Source organism: Cylas formicarius, unplaced genomic scaffold (assembly GCF_029955315.1).
Source record: "Cylas formicarius isolate icCylForm1 unplaced genomic scaffold, icCylForm1.1 PGA_scaffold_1__22_contigs__length_36826433, whole genome shotgun sequence".
Taxonomy (NCBI): Eukaryota; Metazoa; Arthropoda; class Insecta; order Coleoptera; family Brentidae; genus Cylas; species Cylas formicarius.
The window spans coordinates 15,829,767-15,848,735 of record NW_026844264.1 but is presented as its reverse complement, the minus strand read 5'-3'; the positions used below and the strand labels follow the sequence as shown (position 1 = coordinate 15,848,735).

General features: G+C 32.9%; 1 protein-coding gene and 1 long non-coding RNA gene across 4 annotated transcripts in view; one reads left to right on the top strand and one right to left on the bottom strand.

Moving 5' to 3' along the window:
• LOC132697019 (uncharacterized) overlaps positions 1-18,969 on the top strand; it is a 286,016-nt gene that overhangs the window by 149,548 nt on the left and 117,499 nt on the right. The gene's annotated exons all lie outside the window — the stretch shown is intronic.
• The window catches only part of LOC132697443 (uncharacterized), a 35,875-nt gene that overhangs the window by 828 nt on the left and 16,078 nt on the right, over positions 1-18,969 (bottom strand). The gene's annotated exons all lie outside the window — the stretch shown is intronic.

The window sequence follows — 18,969 nt, the reverse complement described above, 5'->3', positions numbered from 1 at the left end:
ACTAGTTCACATATTTATATTTCACAAAATAACAACGCTATTCAAAGCGTTAACAATATTAAAGTTCCAAAGGGTGCTTCTCAAGACTGGAAAAACATAAAGCGAATAACAGAAGTTGACGGAGCAAGGACACTCCAAGAAATCATTTATTCCCGGCCAAGAAGAACAATATGCTTCCTTACAAAGTCTGTTTCTATTAAAATAATGCTCTTCTAGAGTCAACCTCACCCGATAGTGAAGGTATCTTATAAGTAATATCGTTTCTTACACCATATACTGCTAAACAATAATAACCAGATGTAACCATAACTAAGCAGTATAAGCAGAACAGTGGAATTTCCTAATTGACTCTCGTGTAAAGCAACTTTCCAACAATGTGTACCCTACGCGACGATATAAATTTCATATTGCTTGCTCGTTGATAGAATTGGATGGATGGGTTGATGTTTCGTGTTCACGAAGTGACATTTAAAGCAACAATGTTTAGCGGCTTAGTCACCAATAAGCAAGAATATTCTAATAATCACTAGCCATATGACTGCAGAGATGGATGATAAATATTAACGGTTCCGAATTTTTCACCTCATTTCAGATTTTTGTAATTTCAAGTAAGTGTTGAAATTTGCGTTCCATTTTAGCATCCTTCTGAAATTGGTGTTGACTGAAATTTTGATAAAACAAAGAAGTTCATGCAGTAAAATTTATCTTAAACTGCGGAAGGGCATTCGCATAGCATTTGTCGTTCCTATCAATTATTAATGAATATACGGCATACCTCATGCATATTCTGGAGGGATAACGTAGACGGACAAATTCAAATATGCTATCTAATTAATCTCTATTAATAATGAAGGCCCGCGTACAGTACAAATTAATATTAGCTTCGCAAAACTAAATTCACGGACCATGGAGATTTCACCGTATTCGTTAAACTCGGTGTATTCTAAATCCAATTTATTCTACGGGTAAAGTTTTATATTACCAACAATTAAACTTAATATTTGTTGAACGTATAAAGGGTGGGAATTTTTGCAAAATTCAGGCATATGCCGACGATACTCAATTGTATTGCTGTTTTGATTTTAATAATAGCATGGATACAGAGGTATTTATAAATCATGATCTTAACAGGATTAGTGAACTTTCTCGTGGTCATAATTTAAAGCTAAACGCAACAAAATCCCATTTAATGATATTTGGAAATAAAAATGAAGTTACTTAAACAAAATATTAATATAATGTTAGATAATATTAAACTTTCCGTTGTCGATTCAGCAAAAGATTTGGGGGTGATCATAGATTGCGATCTAAGATTTCTTGAATATTTAAAAAATATCTTTGAAAAGGCATAGTTCTCACTAAAAATCTTATATAGCAACAAGAATATTTTAAATTTTAGACTAAGGAAACAATTATGTGAGTCACTTGTTCTCTCACATTTTAAGTACTGTGATGTAGTGTATAGTTTTTTTCTTGACAACGAGTGTAAGTGCCGTATCCAAAGGTTGCAGAATGCTTGTGTTCGTTTTATTGTGGGTCTTCGAAAATATGGCCATGTATCTGCTGCATATCGTCAACTTAATTGACTTCAAAAAGGTACAAAGATCTTTTGTTACAAATACAGTTTTCGTAATAATGTGTTGCTAATTATATTATTAGCAAGGGATTATATTGAGTTATCAAATTCTTTATCTTCAATTGCATTTTCTATAGTTCCGATTTTGCAGGTATTTTTCATATTTTATTTGTTGTTCATCCATTTTTTATATCAATAATAAATAGTTCTTTGGCGGTTCGGTAGAGTACCTATTTAAAGCTAGACTGCATCGCTTTTGAGCTACCTGTTTACTTTTCGTTGAAAAATATTAATATTGTATATTGTTTTTTTTGTTATAATAGAGGCTATTTATTATTAATATTATATTTTATTATTATTATTATTACTATTATTATTATTATTATTATTATTATTTTTATAGATGGGTGGACTCAAAAATTCGCAGCTCATCAAAGTTATAATTTCCAAAGGGACACGCAGCATTAGAATGTTCTATTAAGCTAAACGATTAAATTTGAAAAATAAATAGTTTAGAACATTCTATAAAAGTGTAAAAATTACATTCCAAAACCAATTGTACAGTGAAGTGCTCAATATCTTTAAAACCAATAATAAATAGATATACTAAATCTAACGGAATTAGATTTTCTTATGTGGTGCCTTTTGCATATTAGTTTTAATTTGAAGTCAAATTTGTCACTTTTTCAAAAAAAATTCGTGGTAGTTGAACAAATCAAGTAAAATTTGACTGATAATTACTTCAGGAAAATTGGTAAATAATATCTTAAAAAAAAGTCATCACCTATAGTATTACATTATTAGATACCTACAGTATAGTGTATTTAGGTGTTTATTAGCCCAGGCTCTACATTAGTTAAGTTCCACTAATGAGATCAAAAAATCAGAAATGCTATACACAACTACCAATGAAAGTTAAAACCCATGACGCCTTTCTTTTTGTTGTTACTGTGGTGCCACTAACACTCTTTCTTATAGAAAAAATAGAAAAACCGTATTAAAAAGTAAAACTTTCTGTCTATATATATATATATATATATATATATATATATATATATATATATATATATATATATATATATATATATATATATATATATATATATATATATATATATATATATATATATATATATATATATATATATATATATATATATATATATATATATATATATATATATATATATATATATATATATATATATATATATTTTTTTTTTTTCACGTATTGATTCACGGATGGAAAAATGTGATGACACTATATTCCGGGATATCATCCGTTCGCTTGTTGAACTCCGACTGGAATCCTGCAGACGTTTCGCCAAAATCTCACTTGGCATCTTCAATGCTCGCGCTCCGAGTGTTCGAAGTATTTTCGGAGCGCGAACATTGAAGATGCCAAGTGAGATTTTGGCGAAACGTCTGCAGGATCCCAGTCGGAGTTCAACAAGCGAACGGATGATATTCCGGAATATAGTGTCATCATATATATAATATATATATATATATATATATATATATATATATATATATATATATATATATATATATATATATATATATATATATATATATATATATATATATATATATATATATATATAAATAAATAATTTATGGTTAGTTATGGGTCATTTTCATAAATGGAGCTAAATGGAAGTTTTGCTCTATGATTTTCCACATGAATATCACAACTACGCCCTCCGTTAAAAGCTTTCAGTATTAGGGTTATTAAGTTTGTAATGAACTTCTATCTGTGGGACGCAAATTGGCTTTCTAGGAGAAGCAGGATAGTTTTTAACTCGACTGCAAAGCTACATTATGCGTATTGCTAACAAAGGTAACATTTTTCAGAAGAGTGAAAAGTTGTGTTATTTTAAAACTTTTTTATTTAATTTTTTCAAACTAATTTATTAAATCTAGTTTATATTATTTAGTGTTACTTATATTACCGTTTGTGCTATTTAACATTCTATTACGATCCAGTTTTGTAAAAAATTGGCCTATTTTAGTTGAATCAACTGGAAAAGTTGAAACACTTTTACAATTTTATGCTTCTGTAAACGATTTTTCTTTGACTAGTCTATTCATTTTACTTTCGTTGGACGTATGTACCGCAGAGAACTTGACGTTTCGATTCGATTCATCATCCGATTCGATCATCCCAGACGTTGGAACCCCTTAGAATATAACAATATATTGCAAGATTGCCCCGCACAAAGCTCACTTATATTCAACATTTTTGGTAAATATTATGTTTCTAAATGCCCTTAAATAAACATATACATCATCTGAAAATGGAACAAAATGTAGAGGTTTTGAGTCTGAATGTGTAGTACTTTTTACAAAACTTCTGGATTCCTCCTGCGTCGGTTTTTGCTGAGTCAAAATTGCTGACGTTTCGCCAATCATCATGTTGGCTTCTTCAGAGCTTGACTGCTGTTTCAGTCAATTTCGACTGAGCAAAAACCGATGCAGGAGGAATCCAGAAGTTTTGTAAAAAGTATTACAGTAGCCTGTGGAAGTTTTTTTGAAAAAAAAATTGAATATATAGTGGTTCTAAAAATGTAACGAAATATGTTTTTTGCCTTTATAATGTTCAAAAACTAGGTATACTGCAGAGTTGTGCCGTATGTCTTAGCTATATTGCTACCATTTTTAGATGCGGATTTCAAAACTAACAAACAAAATTCCTGAGTCAATTTACGACATCCAGTAATGAACTAAAGATTGTCCGGTCGCTTGGCTTGGCTTTGTAAAGGAGCTACGAGCATCGCGAGTCTTACGCTGTAAAAACTCATGTTTTGTACACAATATATTTGCTGTTGTTGTAATATTATCAGTTTATATTGTTATATAGGCAGTATTAATAACAAAAAAATATAAAATAACGAATTTAATTAAAATTACTTTTGTTAAATTTTTATCAAAATATTTATCATTCGCCCGTTAACTAGCCACTTTTCGGGATTTTGCGGTTTTATCATTAAAAAGTGTATATTAATGAGTTTGCGGTAAACGGGTTCAATCTAAAAACAATTAAAGTATGCTATGAACAAAAACTTTTTCAGAAACGAACGACAAATTATACTTAGATTTCGGTTTTACACAAGGCCGCACGATATCCATACTTATTTTCTTCTAAAAAAACATCATCGGTTATATTTCTGAAAATTCTAAATGGATTAGCGAGTTGGTGCATACGAAATGCAAATATTTATTTAACATGCGCAAACTGGGGTAACGAGAAATTTTGCCCTCCGTTGACTAATAGCAAGTTTTAATATAACTTTGTATTATTAGTGGGGCCGGAATGAACTAGTTGTTTCGAAAACAGGCTCCGTCGAGAAACTATGCGTCCCAGCCACATCAATAGGAAACCGTAATATAACTTAGACTTGTGCTAGCGTTCGTATGGGATGCGTTTTAACTCTTGTCTCTGAATTTCAGTTCTATATATATATATATATATATATATATATATATATATATATATATATATATATATATATATATATATATATATATATATATATATATATATATATATATATATATAAATAAATAATTTATGGTTAGTTATGGGTCATTTTCATAAATGGAGCTAAATGGAAGTTTTGCTCTATGATTTTCCACATGAATATCACAACTACGCCCTCCGTTAAAAGCTTTCAGTATTAGGGTTATTAAGTTTGTAATGAACTTCTATCTGTGGGACGCAAATTGGCTTTCTAGGAGAAGCAGGATAGTTTTTAACTCGACTGCAAAGCTACATTATGCGTATTGCTAACAAAGGTAACATTTTTCAGAAGAGTGAAAAGTTGTGTTATTTTAAAACTTTTTTATTTAATTTTTTCAAACTAATTTATTAAATCTAGTTTATATTATTTAGTGTTACTTATATTACCGTTTGTGCTATTTAACATTCTATTACGATCCAGTTTTGTAAAAAATTGGCCTATTTTAGTTGAATCAACTGGAAAAGTTGAAACACTTTTACAATTTTATGCTTCTGTAAACGATTTTTCTTTGACTAGTCTATTCATTTTACTTTCGTTGGACGTATGTACCGCAGAGAACTTGACGTTTCGATTCGATTCATCATCCGATTCGATCATCCCAGACGTTGGAACCCCTTAGAATATAACAATATATTGCAAGATTGCCCCGCACAAAGCTCACTTATATTCAACATTTTTGGTAAATATTATGTTTCTAAATGCCCTTAAATAAACATATACATCATCTGAAAATGGAACAAAATGTAGAGGTTTTGAGTCTGAATGTGTAGTACTTTTTACAAAACTTCTGGATTCCTCCTGCGTCGGTTTTTGCTGAGTCAAAATTGCTGACGTTTCGCCAATCATCATGTTGGCTTCTTCAGAGCTTGACTGCTGTTTCAGTCAATTTCGACTGAGCAAAAACCGATGCAGGAGGAATCCAGAAGTTTTGTAAAAAGTATTACAGTAGCCTGTGGAAGTTTTTTTGAAAAAAAAATTGAATATATAGTGGTTCTAAAAATGTAACGAAATATGTTTTTTGCCTTTATAATGTTCAAAAACTAGGTATACTGCAGAGTTGTGCCGTATGTCTTAGCTATATTGCTACCATTTTTAGATGCGGATTTCAAAACTAACAAACAAAATTCCTGAGTCAATTTACGACATCCAGTAATGAACTAAAGATTGTCCGGTCGCTTGGCTTGGCTTTGTAAAGGAGCTACGAGCATCGCGAGTCTTACGCTGTAAAAACTCATGTTTTGTACACAATATATTTGCTGTTGTTGTAATATTATCAGTTTATATTGTTATATAGGCAGTATTAATAACAAAAAAATATAAAATAACGAATTTAATTAAAATTACTTTTGTTAAATTTTTATCAAAATATTTATCATTCGCCCGTTAACTAGCCACTTTTCGGGATTTTGCGGTTTTATCATTAAAAAGTGTATATTAATGAGTTTGCGGTAAACGGGTTCAATCTAAAAACAATTAAAGTATGCTATGAACAAAAACTTTTTCAGAAACGAACGACAAATTATACTTAGATTTCGGTTTTACACAAGGCCGCACGATATCCATACTTATTTTCTTCTAAAAAAACATCATCGGTTATATTTCTGAAAATTCTAAATGGATTAGCGAGTTGGTGCATACGAAATGCAAATATTTATTTAACATGCGCAAACTGGGGTAACGAGAAATTTTGCCCTCCGTTGACTAATAGCAAGTTTTAATATAACTTTGTATTATTAGTGGGGCCGGAATGAACTAGTTGTTTCGAAAACAGGCTCCGTCGAGAAACTATGCGTCCCAGCCACATCAATAGGAAACCGTAATATAACTTAGACTTGTGCTAGCGTTCGTATGGGATGCGTTTTAACTCTTGTCTCTGAATTTCAGTTCTTCTTACGTATTACGGTATTTAGCGTAACAATCGCCAAATATACGGGTTTTTCTTTTTAATAAATCACGATGATAAATGGTGTAAATAAGAAACACATTTTACCTACAGTACTACCAACAAAAACCATTTCACTTTAAATTTTTAATATTTTATTTTAACTTTAGCTAATGACATCATTTATTGCATCTAGAAGGAACCACAAGTTCCACAAGGTTGGTTACAAAGAGTTACAAAAATAAAATAAAATTCTGGATTTCTCCTGCACCGGGTTTAAAATCTTTGTTGCTGATTTGCGCCAGGCATACTGTGAAACTGTATAGGGTGGGCCGTTTATTTTGGGACGCTTCCTTATCTCAGAAGATGGAGCCAAAAGTTACACACAAAAGTTAATGGGGGTATTACATATCTTCAATTTATTTGAATGTTGTATATGTTTTTCATTTTTCGTGAGCAAGTATCAACTTTCTTATTTTAAACGGAACACCTGGTGTATTACTTCATTTTTGAATTCTATACAAAATTCTAGACATGTTTGGTGTATAATGTCGTATACCTAAGTCTAATCCTTTTTGACATTTTTAATTTTTTATGCAAAAAATTACGTTTAATGTCTGCCAATTTTTTTATTCGGAAATATTTAATGTTTCACTTTAGTAAGTTTTGTTATAGACAAAAGACTCGAATAAGGCTTCATAAGAAATTTCCATACATTTGTCTATCACAAATAATATACCCGTGCCATAAGTTCTGTTGTGTAAGGTGGCTATGGCTGCGCTTAAACAAAACAAGTGCTAGGACCCTGCCTTCTTGGACGTGTGTTTTGTTGTCGATTACTGTCTAAGTTCAAATATTTTTTTTACACATTACTGATTTATTTATTTATCGTTTATAAATTTAATTTATTCGCTTGCTTGCGTATCATGTTTACCACAGAGGAAAAGATTGATTTGTTAGAAAGTTACATATTGAACAATGAAAACCGGACCCTGGTTCTTAGAGATTATATTACCAAATTTCCATCAAGGAGGCGTCCAGAAAAAAATATCTTCGACAGGATTTACCAACACTTTAGAATATACGGAACCATGAAGAAAGAAAAATAAAAAAGGCCAACTTAATATTTTGTTGCATTTTACAGAGACCCGTGAATATTTCACCCGAATAATAAAAAACATGTGGAAGTTACAGGATCAGGTAGAACTTCTGTCCAAGTATGGTGCGCTATTTGGAGGTTCAGAATAATAGGTCCAGTCTTTTTGATGAGAACTTAAGTTCTCAACACCACTTAGACCTTTTAAACATTATCCATCCTTTTATAATAGCCAGAAGTCCTGACTTATCTCTCTTAGATTTTTGTTCTGTGGGGTACACTTAAAGCTTTAGTTTACAAACATAAACCGTCAACTGCCGAGAAATTTAATATAAGAGAAAACAATCTTTATACTACCCTTTATATTACTTACATTGCTTAAAGTATAGGAAATATTGAACAACTGTTACATTAATTATTATATTTTGTAAGCTATTAATTTTTTATTGATCGTTCGTTAGTAAAATATTCACCGACGTTATTTTTCATTTACATAATCTTTCATCAAAAGCGCATCGGCAGCATTATGGTCGACTATGAAACGGTAAATCATGGTGGCAGCACTTTAGCACTTGTTTTGTTCAAACGCGGTCGTAGCCACCTTACACTAACTGAACTTTGTATGGCAACAGCATATTATTTGCGATTGACAAATGTTTAAAAGAAAATATTTCAAAAACTAAAAATGTTAGGCATATACAACCTTTAATAAAATTGCCCTAATTTTTAATGCTAAATATGACAAGATAATAATAGGTAGTTTCCGTTTTAAAAAAAAGTTTTCGTTAGTTTGGTTATTTTCCACGTACCCTGTATTAATATGAATCGAATTTTCTTATGCAGTCCGGTATTCGAGTCTATTGTCTACAACAAAGCTTACTCAACTGGAACACTAAATGATTCCGGATATAAAATTAAATATGTCGAAAACGGTTAGACTTAGATATAAGATATTACTCGCAAAACATGTCTAGAGTTCAAAAATGAAATACTATGCAAGGTGATGCGTTTAAAATAAGAAGGTTAATATTCGGCCCACCCTGTATACACCTTAAATAACTGAGGAGCACAGAGCAAAGGGGAATGAATGACTGAATCCCAAATGTGTGAGAGATGAAAGCCCGTGGCGCCGTTTATAGCTTAACAGTTTAAATGGTTTCGCACATTTTCCTTTCATAGGGTTAGATACAAGTATTTGATATTACATTTTCGAAGAAATTTTGATATTTGGTCGGTGACATTTTGTACTTACGAAGTATTGCGCTGGCAAACGGAGTCAGTTTCCGTTTCATTTTACATGAGTAGGTAGGTAGGTAATTTCAAAGACGAATAACAGTAAGGTCTTTCATTTTTGGCTGAGAGATTTAGATTGTGACTCTGAAAAGTAGTCAATTAAATACAGATAATTTTAAAACCGGGTGAATGATGTGATTTAAGTATCCGACTATCAGCGCGATTTCTGTATACAAAATTATGAGTTACACTATAATAAAAATGTATTAATAAATCTAGAAATACATCGACAGCACACAAACATATTAGCTCTTTAGAATTCGCGGCGTATTAGATATATAGATGTACCGTCAAACGGGGCAACTTTTTTATATTTTGCACATTCTTAAATATCGCAGCACTATTTATTTGAAATAATTGAGGCTATGGAAAATAAGGTCTGCTCAATTAATTGGTCAAAAGACAATATTTAAGAGATTTCATTATGAAATTATCATTTGAACCAGAATCAAAATTAAAAATAATATCTAATTTAGCTTCAAAATATATGCATTTATTCTGAGAAGATGAGTAATAACAATTCCACTGGTTCCAAAAAGAGAAAAAGCAGTTGGAAAGACAACTAACACTAATATTTGCGTATTTAAGATATACAGATCGACCAACATAGTGCATAATTTATGCTAACTCAAGTGTTGAGATTGCAGATAGGGCCACTCGATTTTAGGTCAAATTATGTCCATTATGTGTATGTCCATTATTATTCATTCAAAAATAATGACCATAAATACAAAAAAGGCGTGCGTATGGAGTTTAAAAGAAAATTATGCTTTGATATTATTTTATTCGCTCAAAAAAATTTGATATATTTGATATATTCACTACTTAAAATAGAAAGAATCAACTTTTCTTCGACTTTTGTTTAAACATTAAATATTTCTGCTGGTTTCTTCTGATTGACTTGCTTACTTTTTGTCCTGCAATGGTTTAAGTAGTTTAAGTGTTGTAAAACTAGAATTTGTAACGTTTCGGCTGGTTTGTATGTCCAACCGCTATCAAGGGAGTAATTCTAAAACGGGCAGTTTTAACAAATCGTTGTCTACAACTTTCAAACAAGCATACGATTATCACATGGCTTTTTCGATGACTGATAATGGAGAATAATTACAGCTTCTTCTGATTGGAATGAATATTGATGACGTACTCTCCATTTAACTTATATCTTTGACAGTTCAAGTGATTAGTTTTCTACCTAGGGCTATACCGACTGCGTAATTTTGATCTTACTCAACGAAGTTCCCCGTATCATTTTATCAACGGACTTGTTGACATTTCAATTAACATCTGGGTTAGAGTAAACTTAGTTGACCTAATTTCCCCTAATAGTGTCCGAGAGGGTTTCCTAGAATATAAAATTTCGTTATACAGATGCAAAATATTATTATAATAACAAAAATTGTAGGTCAGTCAGGATTGTGACACAACAAATGCCGTCACTTATAAAACTTTGAAAACTTTGAATCGTTTTTCATTTTCAATCCCTTTTTTCTTTTCGCTTCTGTTCGGATGCTAAACTTAGTTATCCTTAAACCCAATTTCAACAAATTGTTTTTTAAGAACACGATACTTTATTCTTTCAGTGAAGCTAGAACTTCCAAACCTGAAGAAGTTAAAATTTTGTTAAAAGATATAAACAACTTCTACAAACAAAAATCCACCATGATTTGCACCAAAAAATTACAAGTTATAGCATTTCTAGCAAAATTTTGTATCTGGCTAATTCTTAAACAAATTATTGGAATCAATCAAACTTATATTATAATGAATCGAGAAGCAATGAATAATACTTCTTAAATCTTCTTTCTAGCTGATTTAATTGAACGTTTCGTACTGAAGTAATGCGGGGGAGTAACTCACGGGCTCTTAAGTTTAAGTTATGAATCTTAGTCTTATAGGTTATTTCATTTGCTAAATACTGTGGGCAATTGGCTGTTACGATAGTGTGGAAAAACACTAATGAGTGTGGCGTTGGTATTTCTGAATCCCATAAGCAAAGCAGGATTTCTGTACTTTCTGTACACTTAGTTGATCTGTCTGAACAATACATTTTACACGACAATAAGTGAAATTGCTAAAAACCAAAAGCGTTAAACCCAATTTTTAAAAATTGTTTTTTAAGAACACACCTCTTTATTCTCTCAGTGAAGCTAGAAGTTCCAAACCTGAAAAAGAAGATAAAATTTTCCTAAAAGATGTAATAGCATATTATGCACGAGCGGAGCGAGTTTTTAATAAACGAGTGACTTTAAAAGTTTACCGAACGTGTTGCATACTATACTATTTCTACGACCGTTACTTTTTGGGTACATTTTTGCAAAACACGAATACATTCTGTGACATGACCGTCAGAATTGACAAACGTCAAAATTCAAAGCGTGGGAAATATCCGAAAACATCCGATTGCTCCCAAACCCGCGCAGTAATATCGCGGAAATGTCCGAAGAGCTCGGATCCCTGGCACACGAAACTCACGTGATAGTGACGCTTCCCGGACGCTAGATCGGTGGATAATTAGGTATTTTACAGAAGGGAGTAGAAAAAAACTGTTTCAGCGGCCTTATTATTTTGTCTACTAACACTACAATAGGTTCTTGTTTACAAATACGTTCAGTAGCAGGGACTTAAAAATTTTACCGAACGTGTTGCATACTATACTTTTTCTACCACCGTTAGTTTTTGGGTACATTTTCACAAAACAACACGAATACATTCACTGACATGACCGTCAGAATTGACAAACGTCAAAATGCAAGGCGTAGGAAATATCTCCCAAAACATCCGATTGCTCCCAAATCCGTGGGGTAAAATCCTGCAAATGTAAACTTTTTTAGTCACGTGGTAAAGTGACGTATTCCGCACGCTAGATCGGTATGTTATTTTAGTATGTATTTTACCGACGGGAGTAGAAAAATAACTTTTATAACAAAAATCCACCATGATTTGTCTATCGAGTGTAAGTGAATCCTCTCGCAAACCTAAATACGTAACTGCTTAACTCAAACCAAAACCACAAAATAAAAAGTTACATTTGTGGTATTGAATGGGAACGCTAAAAGCTGTCCGAACCTAAAAAGCGTCGCTTTTACTCAATTCAACTAAACACATTTAGTTTTGCCGGCGATTATTCCCTCTGCCTGGCAAATAGAATTAAATGGATTCTTTCGCTGAAGTTTTTTCCGGCGATGCGGAGAGAGACAAGAAATTCCGGCGTTGCATCGTCGTGTACATCGGAAATTTTATTTTCAGAAAAAGCGATCAAAACTTAGTTAAAGCTTTTTAATCGAACATCTTGGCGAGTTGTAGATGTAAAAATTCGAAGACAACTTTATTAATTTTCTCCTAATGCCGTTTTTATTAAGAACCAGCGAAGGTAAATAATGCTATCCGATATCTTTTAAACTTTCAAACTTAAAACTTGATGGCATTAATCGGAGATATCCTGTGTTATTGGACAAGTTTTACCGGAGCAGACATGCAGTCGTAGAACCTGTTTGGAAACTTCCCGGAACAAACCGGAATTAGTTATAATGGAACGAAATACTTGGAATTGGACACAAATTACTTATTTTCAGCGACTTTGAACAATATCATCGGCAAGTCGCATCTGTGCCGTCAAAGTTTAATGAACCAATCTTTGCTGGATATTGCGTGATCGAGCTAGGAATTGACGTCCACGATTTTTGGAAAATTGATCCAGCAGATAATTAGAAGTTTAATTTTAAAAATAACGATTATCTATTTTTTTTTCTATTATAAACAAGATTTTAATACTACTATGCTGTATCGACAATGAAAAGTGAAAGGCAATAAGAGTTTTATGTTTCCTTTTTAATTTTGTTTTTGATGTTTTAATTACTTTAGTTGGCTAATAATTGTTTCCACTAGTTTGGTTTTTCATATTGTTGCAGGCATATAAATGCATTGTCCTCAATTATTTGAACGTCAAAATGGTATTTATTAAAAGTATTCTCCTGCACTCTATATCGTCATATCTTCTTTTATTAGTCGGGCAATATACCCGGCAATCCAGTAAATAACATCCATAAACATATAGAGAGCTCCAAATTTGGAGACTACTTTTCCGTTTCCCATAGAACGGTAACCAATATGCCTTTATGTGTTTTCTAGTTTTACAGTTCCTTTATGGTATATAAAATTTTCAATTCTAAGGGCAATATGGCAGTAATATTACAAATCGCTCTTTAAGTGCAGTGGAAAAATATTGTCGGACGGATCAGTGTTTTTCACCGTCGTGACACTAACATTTTGGGGGGTGGGGGGTGTAAATTAAATTTGTATTAATTTGATTGTGGGCAATTTGCTGTAACGACAGTGTGAAAAAACACTAGTCAGTGAAATTATCTTCTTGTTCCATAGTAGTAATTTTTCATCACGCAACTTTTTGCTTTGTATTAAGATGGGCCAATGGGGATAGAGCAATTTTAGAGCTTTGTTCTTGCTATCTTCTTATATTTATCTTGTTAAATTAAAACATTTTCCTTACTCTCTAAAAGTACGTATCAGTGTGCAGTTCTTTGAATCCAGTCTAGCATTGTTGGATTATTAAATAATAATATAAACAGTTTTAAATAAAAACCAGTATTAAATTTCAACAGACAATATGAAGTTCACTACTACACATTTCATATTTCTAACTTTGCTCCGTTCCACTTCTATTTATTTTTGTTTGTTCTGTTTTGTAGCAATTGATTTAGATAATTTTTCACGTTTTGATTTTGAGGGTTAAAATTATGTAATTAATTTTTAACTACTCGGGTAGTGCATTACGCTCGCGAACAGCCACAATAGGTCTTTTTGCCATCCGACCAGTGCGCGATGAAATCCAAAAACATTTCGAAATTTGAGATAAAGAAAACAGAACACAAAGCGACACTTGGCGGACATTTTTTGCTTTTTGGTTTCGTAAATTCCTGCCCGGGGAAAATCACCCAGTCCTGTGAATACCTTATGGAAGCAACCGCCATTTGATTATGACGAAGCCACGGGAGAAAGATTGGAGTGAATTCTTACTGCGGTTACGCCGATTAATAAACACCCATTATGTACAGCCGTCGTATGAAGTTCGTTATTTTTTGGGGCGGTACTTATTTTCAAGTTCCAGGATGTCAACTCCTAGTTTTGGGTATCCAATTCTTCCCATCCTCGGGCATAGACCGTTTCCTCTGCTCTCTAGGCGCCGATTGCATTTAAGTTGCATTGCATTGCATTAACGTCTCTACCCCTTTTCGTTTTTCGTTTTCCCCAGGCCACTATGAATCAGGTGTCCATATCATGGTTACAGTATTACAGCTGTCTGACATATATAGGGTCTGCTGACAGCTCCTGAAGCAGCATTGATGCAATTTTAACACCTTCAATACATCCTTTATTCATTTATCATCATATATATATATATATATATATATATATATATATATATATATATATATATATATATATATATATATATATATATATATATATATATCGGGTTACAAGGTTCTATGTCTTCCGATTCCAAATCTCCATAACTCTCTATCTACCCACATGTCGTCCTGTAGGCCTCTTTCCCGATTTTCACTATCGATTCCCTATCCCCAGCTCTTGCGTGGTCTGCCTCATTTTCTTTTTCTTTGAGGGTTCCAATCTAAATTTTTTTTTGGGATTCAATATTGTGGCATGCTCTCTCTTATCGTATCGTTTGATATTCTGTCTTTTCTAGAATTTCCGGCACCTCTTCTCCAGTGACTTCTATTCTTTTTTAGTTATTTAGACTTATATTTTTATCCCAGAGTATATTGTCCAACATGGAAATTGGTTTTCTTCCTTGGAGTCCGGCGTTTGTCGATTTTCATTCCCAAATATTTGTATCCACTGTAGTGTTTAATGGTATGCATTGTTGCCAGCCGTAGATCTTGTCGTTGTTCTCCAATGCACATGTAATCTTGTCAAATTCTTGATCATCCGCGATGATATAGAGTGTAAACTGTATACTTGTCATCCATTGGTATTTCCATATTCTTGCACTTGCGCTTCGAAATCTTCAGTGCATTTTCCAAATTAATTTTAAATTGCGTTGGTGACATGCAAGAACCTTGTTTAAGGCCTTTGGTAACCGTAAATCCTATTGTTAAACCATAACTTGTTTTAACTCTAGATCTTGTTCCTTGATATAGGTCACACAAGTAGAGGTCTCATTCATGGTATACCAGAACTCCACGGCCTTCCTGGGTATCTTTCATCCTCAGGTTTTGGGTAATTCATTGTGTTGAAGAATTATTCAGTTGAATTGAGAATTGAACTACATAATATACATAATTGATATAGTATACAATACTAAAATCTCAAAGGCCGAAGCCTAGCTGACTAAGTCAGCTAGTCAACATTAACCCAACACAATTAATCTATGTTATACACCTTTTTAACAATACAATTTATAATAAGAGAACGTGTAATAAAAAATATATATAAACAAAAGAAAAAGATAATATGTAATTATAGAAATAATTCTGTTATTAATTAAAACACCAAAAACTCAAGCAGCACTTTATGTACCTAATAGCACGCCTTTAATGTTCTGTCTTAAGGCACATTTAGCGTATTCTCCATAATACACATACACAACGAATAGGTACTGAAGGAGTGTTAAACATTGGTAAAACAATACGAATGAATGTGCTCACTAAATCTGAATGATACGTTTACCTATACTCCTAAATATTTGGCCTTGGTAGCAAACGACAAGGGTGCCTCGTTTATCTTAAGATGGAAGTGTCTTTTCAGGAAGTGCATTGCAGAGCCTCGAACAAAGAGTAGTACCTAAGTTTTAGCCGCATTAAACCTTGAAACATCTCTCTCAATATAAGTAACAACCTGCTTCATGTCGAAATTGATATCTGCTTCAACCTCATCAAATTAAAACAGATTAAAAATATAAACAAGCTAAGTATTGTCAGCATATGACTGAGATGGGAAAAACTGCAGCGCAGTACCCAAATAAAATATATACAGTACGAATAATAGCGACCTCAAGATTGATCCTTGAGGCAACCCTGATACGACTTTGCCAACTTTCGACACACCAGCTGTCGTCCTGACAACTTGTCTTTTATTTTGCAAGTAGTTGCAAAAGAATGCCAGTGGACCATCAGATAGTCCAAAGTATTGCAATTTAGCGCATAAAAGTGAATGATCCACATAATCAGGAGCTCGAGAAAAATCGAGTAGAATTTGTATGGTCGCAAGTCATCTACACCCTGAACATTCAATAAAACTGTTGCAGTACTGTGTCCCGGACAGAAACCCGGTTGAAAAACAAATAGGATGTCATTATTTTTAACAAATTCAAGGAACTGTAACTAGACTATGCTCTCCAGAACCTTGCGCGACACAGGTAGTAAGATAATCGATCTAAGATCATTAAGCGATTCAGGAAAACTTACTTTAGAAATCGGACACATAACAGCTGTCTTCCAGCGGGCTGGAAAGTAACGATTATCATGGGTTATATGGTTAAGTATTATGGGTTAACTCAGTTTTAGCATGAAAAGTGAATTTCCATCAACTCGCATTTGATTTAAGACTATAGATAGCTGACTTTATTTTGTCAGCTGTAGGGAAGCGAACTGGTTTATTCGGAATCCGTATGTATGTCTGTCTCAGTGGGAATTTGTTCTGATTTCAAACGTTTCCACATAGTGGACGCATCCTGATCCTCGACAAACTTAAGATACACCGCTTTTTCATGCCTCTACGAAGATAATGCAAAAAATTCTTATAGGTATTCAATTTGAAACTGATTCATTCAGATTATAGTTTTGAAATGCTCTATCCCGCTATAGAAATATTTGCCAATATAAGCCAAGGAGCACGAGGCTTATTCAGTCTCACGGAACGCTCGAATATTTTAACCAAATTCGTAGTAAGAAACTCAATTTTGCTATCACTATCATTCATATAATAGAGTTTGTCCCATTTAATTTTGTTCATATCATAGTAGAAAGCTGTAGCTTGTAGCATCTGCAATTATACATATACAATGGGCACAAAGGATGCGCTGTCCTCAAAATCGACTTGCTTGATTGTTTATTTTTGATAAATGTTCGAAATCAAAGTCGTACAACAAACATCATTGGCATCATACATGTCCGTGACTTGACTGCAAGAGTGGAGGGCACTGACGTGTAGCTACGCTGTCCCCATTCCCCAACATATAATGTCATTTTAACAAAACCGTGGAAGAATAAGTAAAAGTAAAACCATAAATTGAGCATTTTCAATAATGCTCGGGCGACAAAGATAAACGAAGCGGAATGTTTTGTATTTTCGCGGAAACGGAAATCTCATCGTATATAGCGCGTTAAAACCTTTTCCGTTGTATGTGTCAACATTTTTATTAAATCTTTACGAAATCGCCGGACAGCGAAATAAGAACGTATATACAAAAACTAACCGGACCAATCCCATAATTCATCTTTTTCATTTTTCTATTTATTCCTTGGTCAGAAAGAGACTTTTTTGCTGACATATTATGTGTGTTGACACGTTCTTTGTACATAAAAATACCCGCAAAATGTTGCCAGTCGTCAGTATTTACCGCGTCCATTAATCAACGCGGCCCCGAAAGTCGCTGGAATTTTTCATATTTTCCCAACCATTAATAATAACTGGAAATTTAATTTGCAATACGAAGCATTCACTTAATGCTCACCCATCTCTCCTCACATTTGCGAAATCTTAACAAATTGAATTCTGTTCTTATTGTTTTCCGCAAAACACTTTTAAACCGGTTTGATTGAAGTAAAACTTTCAAAATTAAAACAAAACCAACAAATATCAATGAAATAATTTGTTTTATCGTTAGCAAAACTGATTAAAATTCAACTCAAGGGTGCGCGAAGTGGGCTTTTTCCAAGCAAATATTCCCAAATGTGGGGCAAAAAATGGAAGCGTATAATTGGTTATTTACTCCCGTGCCGTGTTTTAATGAGTTTATAGGGTCAAATAATCGACATCTTTCTCTGTATATTGCAGCATTTTTTCATTTATGACAATTAAATTAATTTCGAAGAAGTAACAGTTATTTCTACTTGAACAAAAATTGCAGTTGCTATTCATGGACCTTTATAAATAGGAAATGCAAACGGATAAAAATTATTTTTATTCGTTAAAAATTGGTTCCTTTGTTCTCAACAAGTATAATTTTGGACGAAAAAAAACATAATTTAGCTCACGAAAAAGGCAGCGTTTTCAAATTTTCCATAGAAGGGGCTCTAATTAAAACTTAACAAATCGCGGAATATTTTTAACAAGGTCTGCTCTCTGAACACAATTCACCAAAGCGTATCTGCCGGCAACACTAAATTGCAATTTTAAATTTAACTAGTTTTGTCAAAGATTCATTTAGGGAAATACACAATGGCCTCGCCTCGCCGAGAGTTGCCAGTTTTAGCCCATTACAATTACATCCTATTATAGCGAAACGTACAATAATTTTCGTTTGTGCCACTGAGATAGTGTCTGGTTTATACAAAGAGTAAGTTTTGCCACGCGGCTAGCTGTCGCTAGGTTACCCGGTGTAATGGAGATATGTATATCT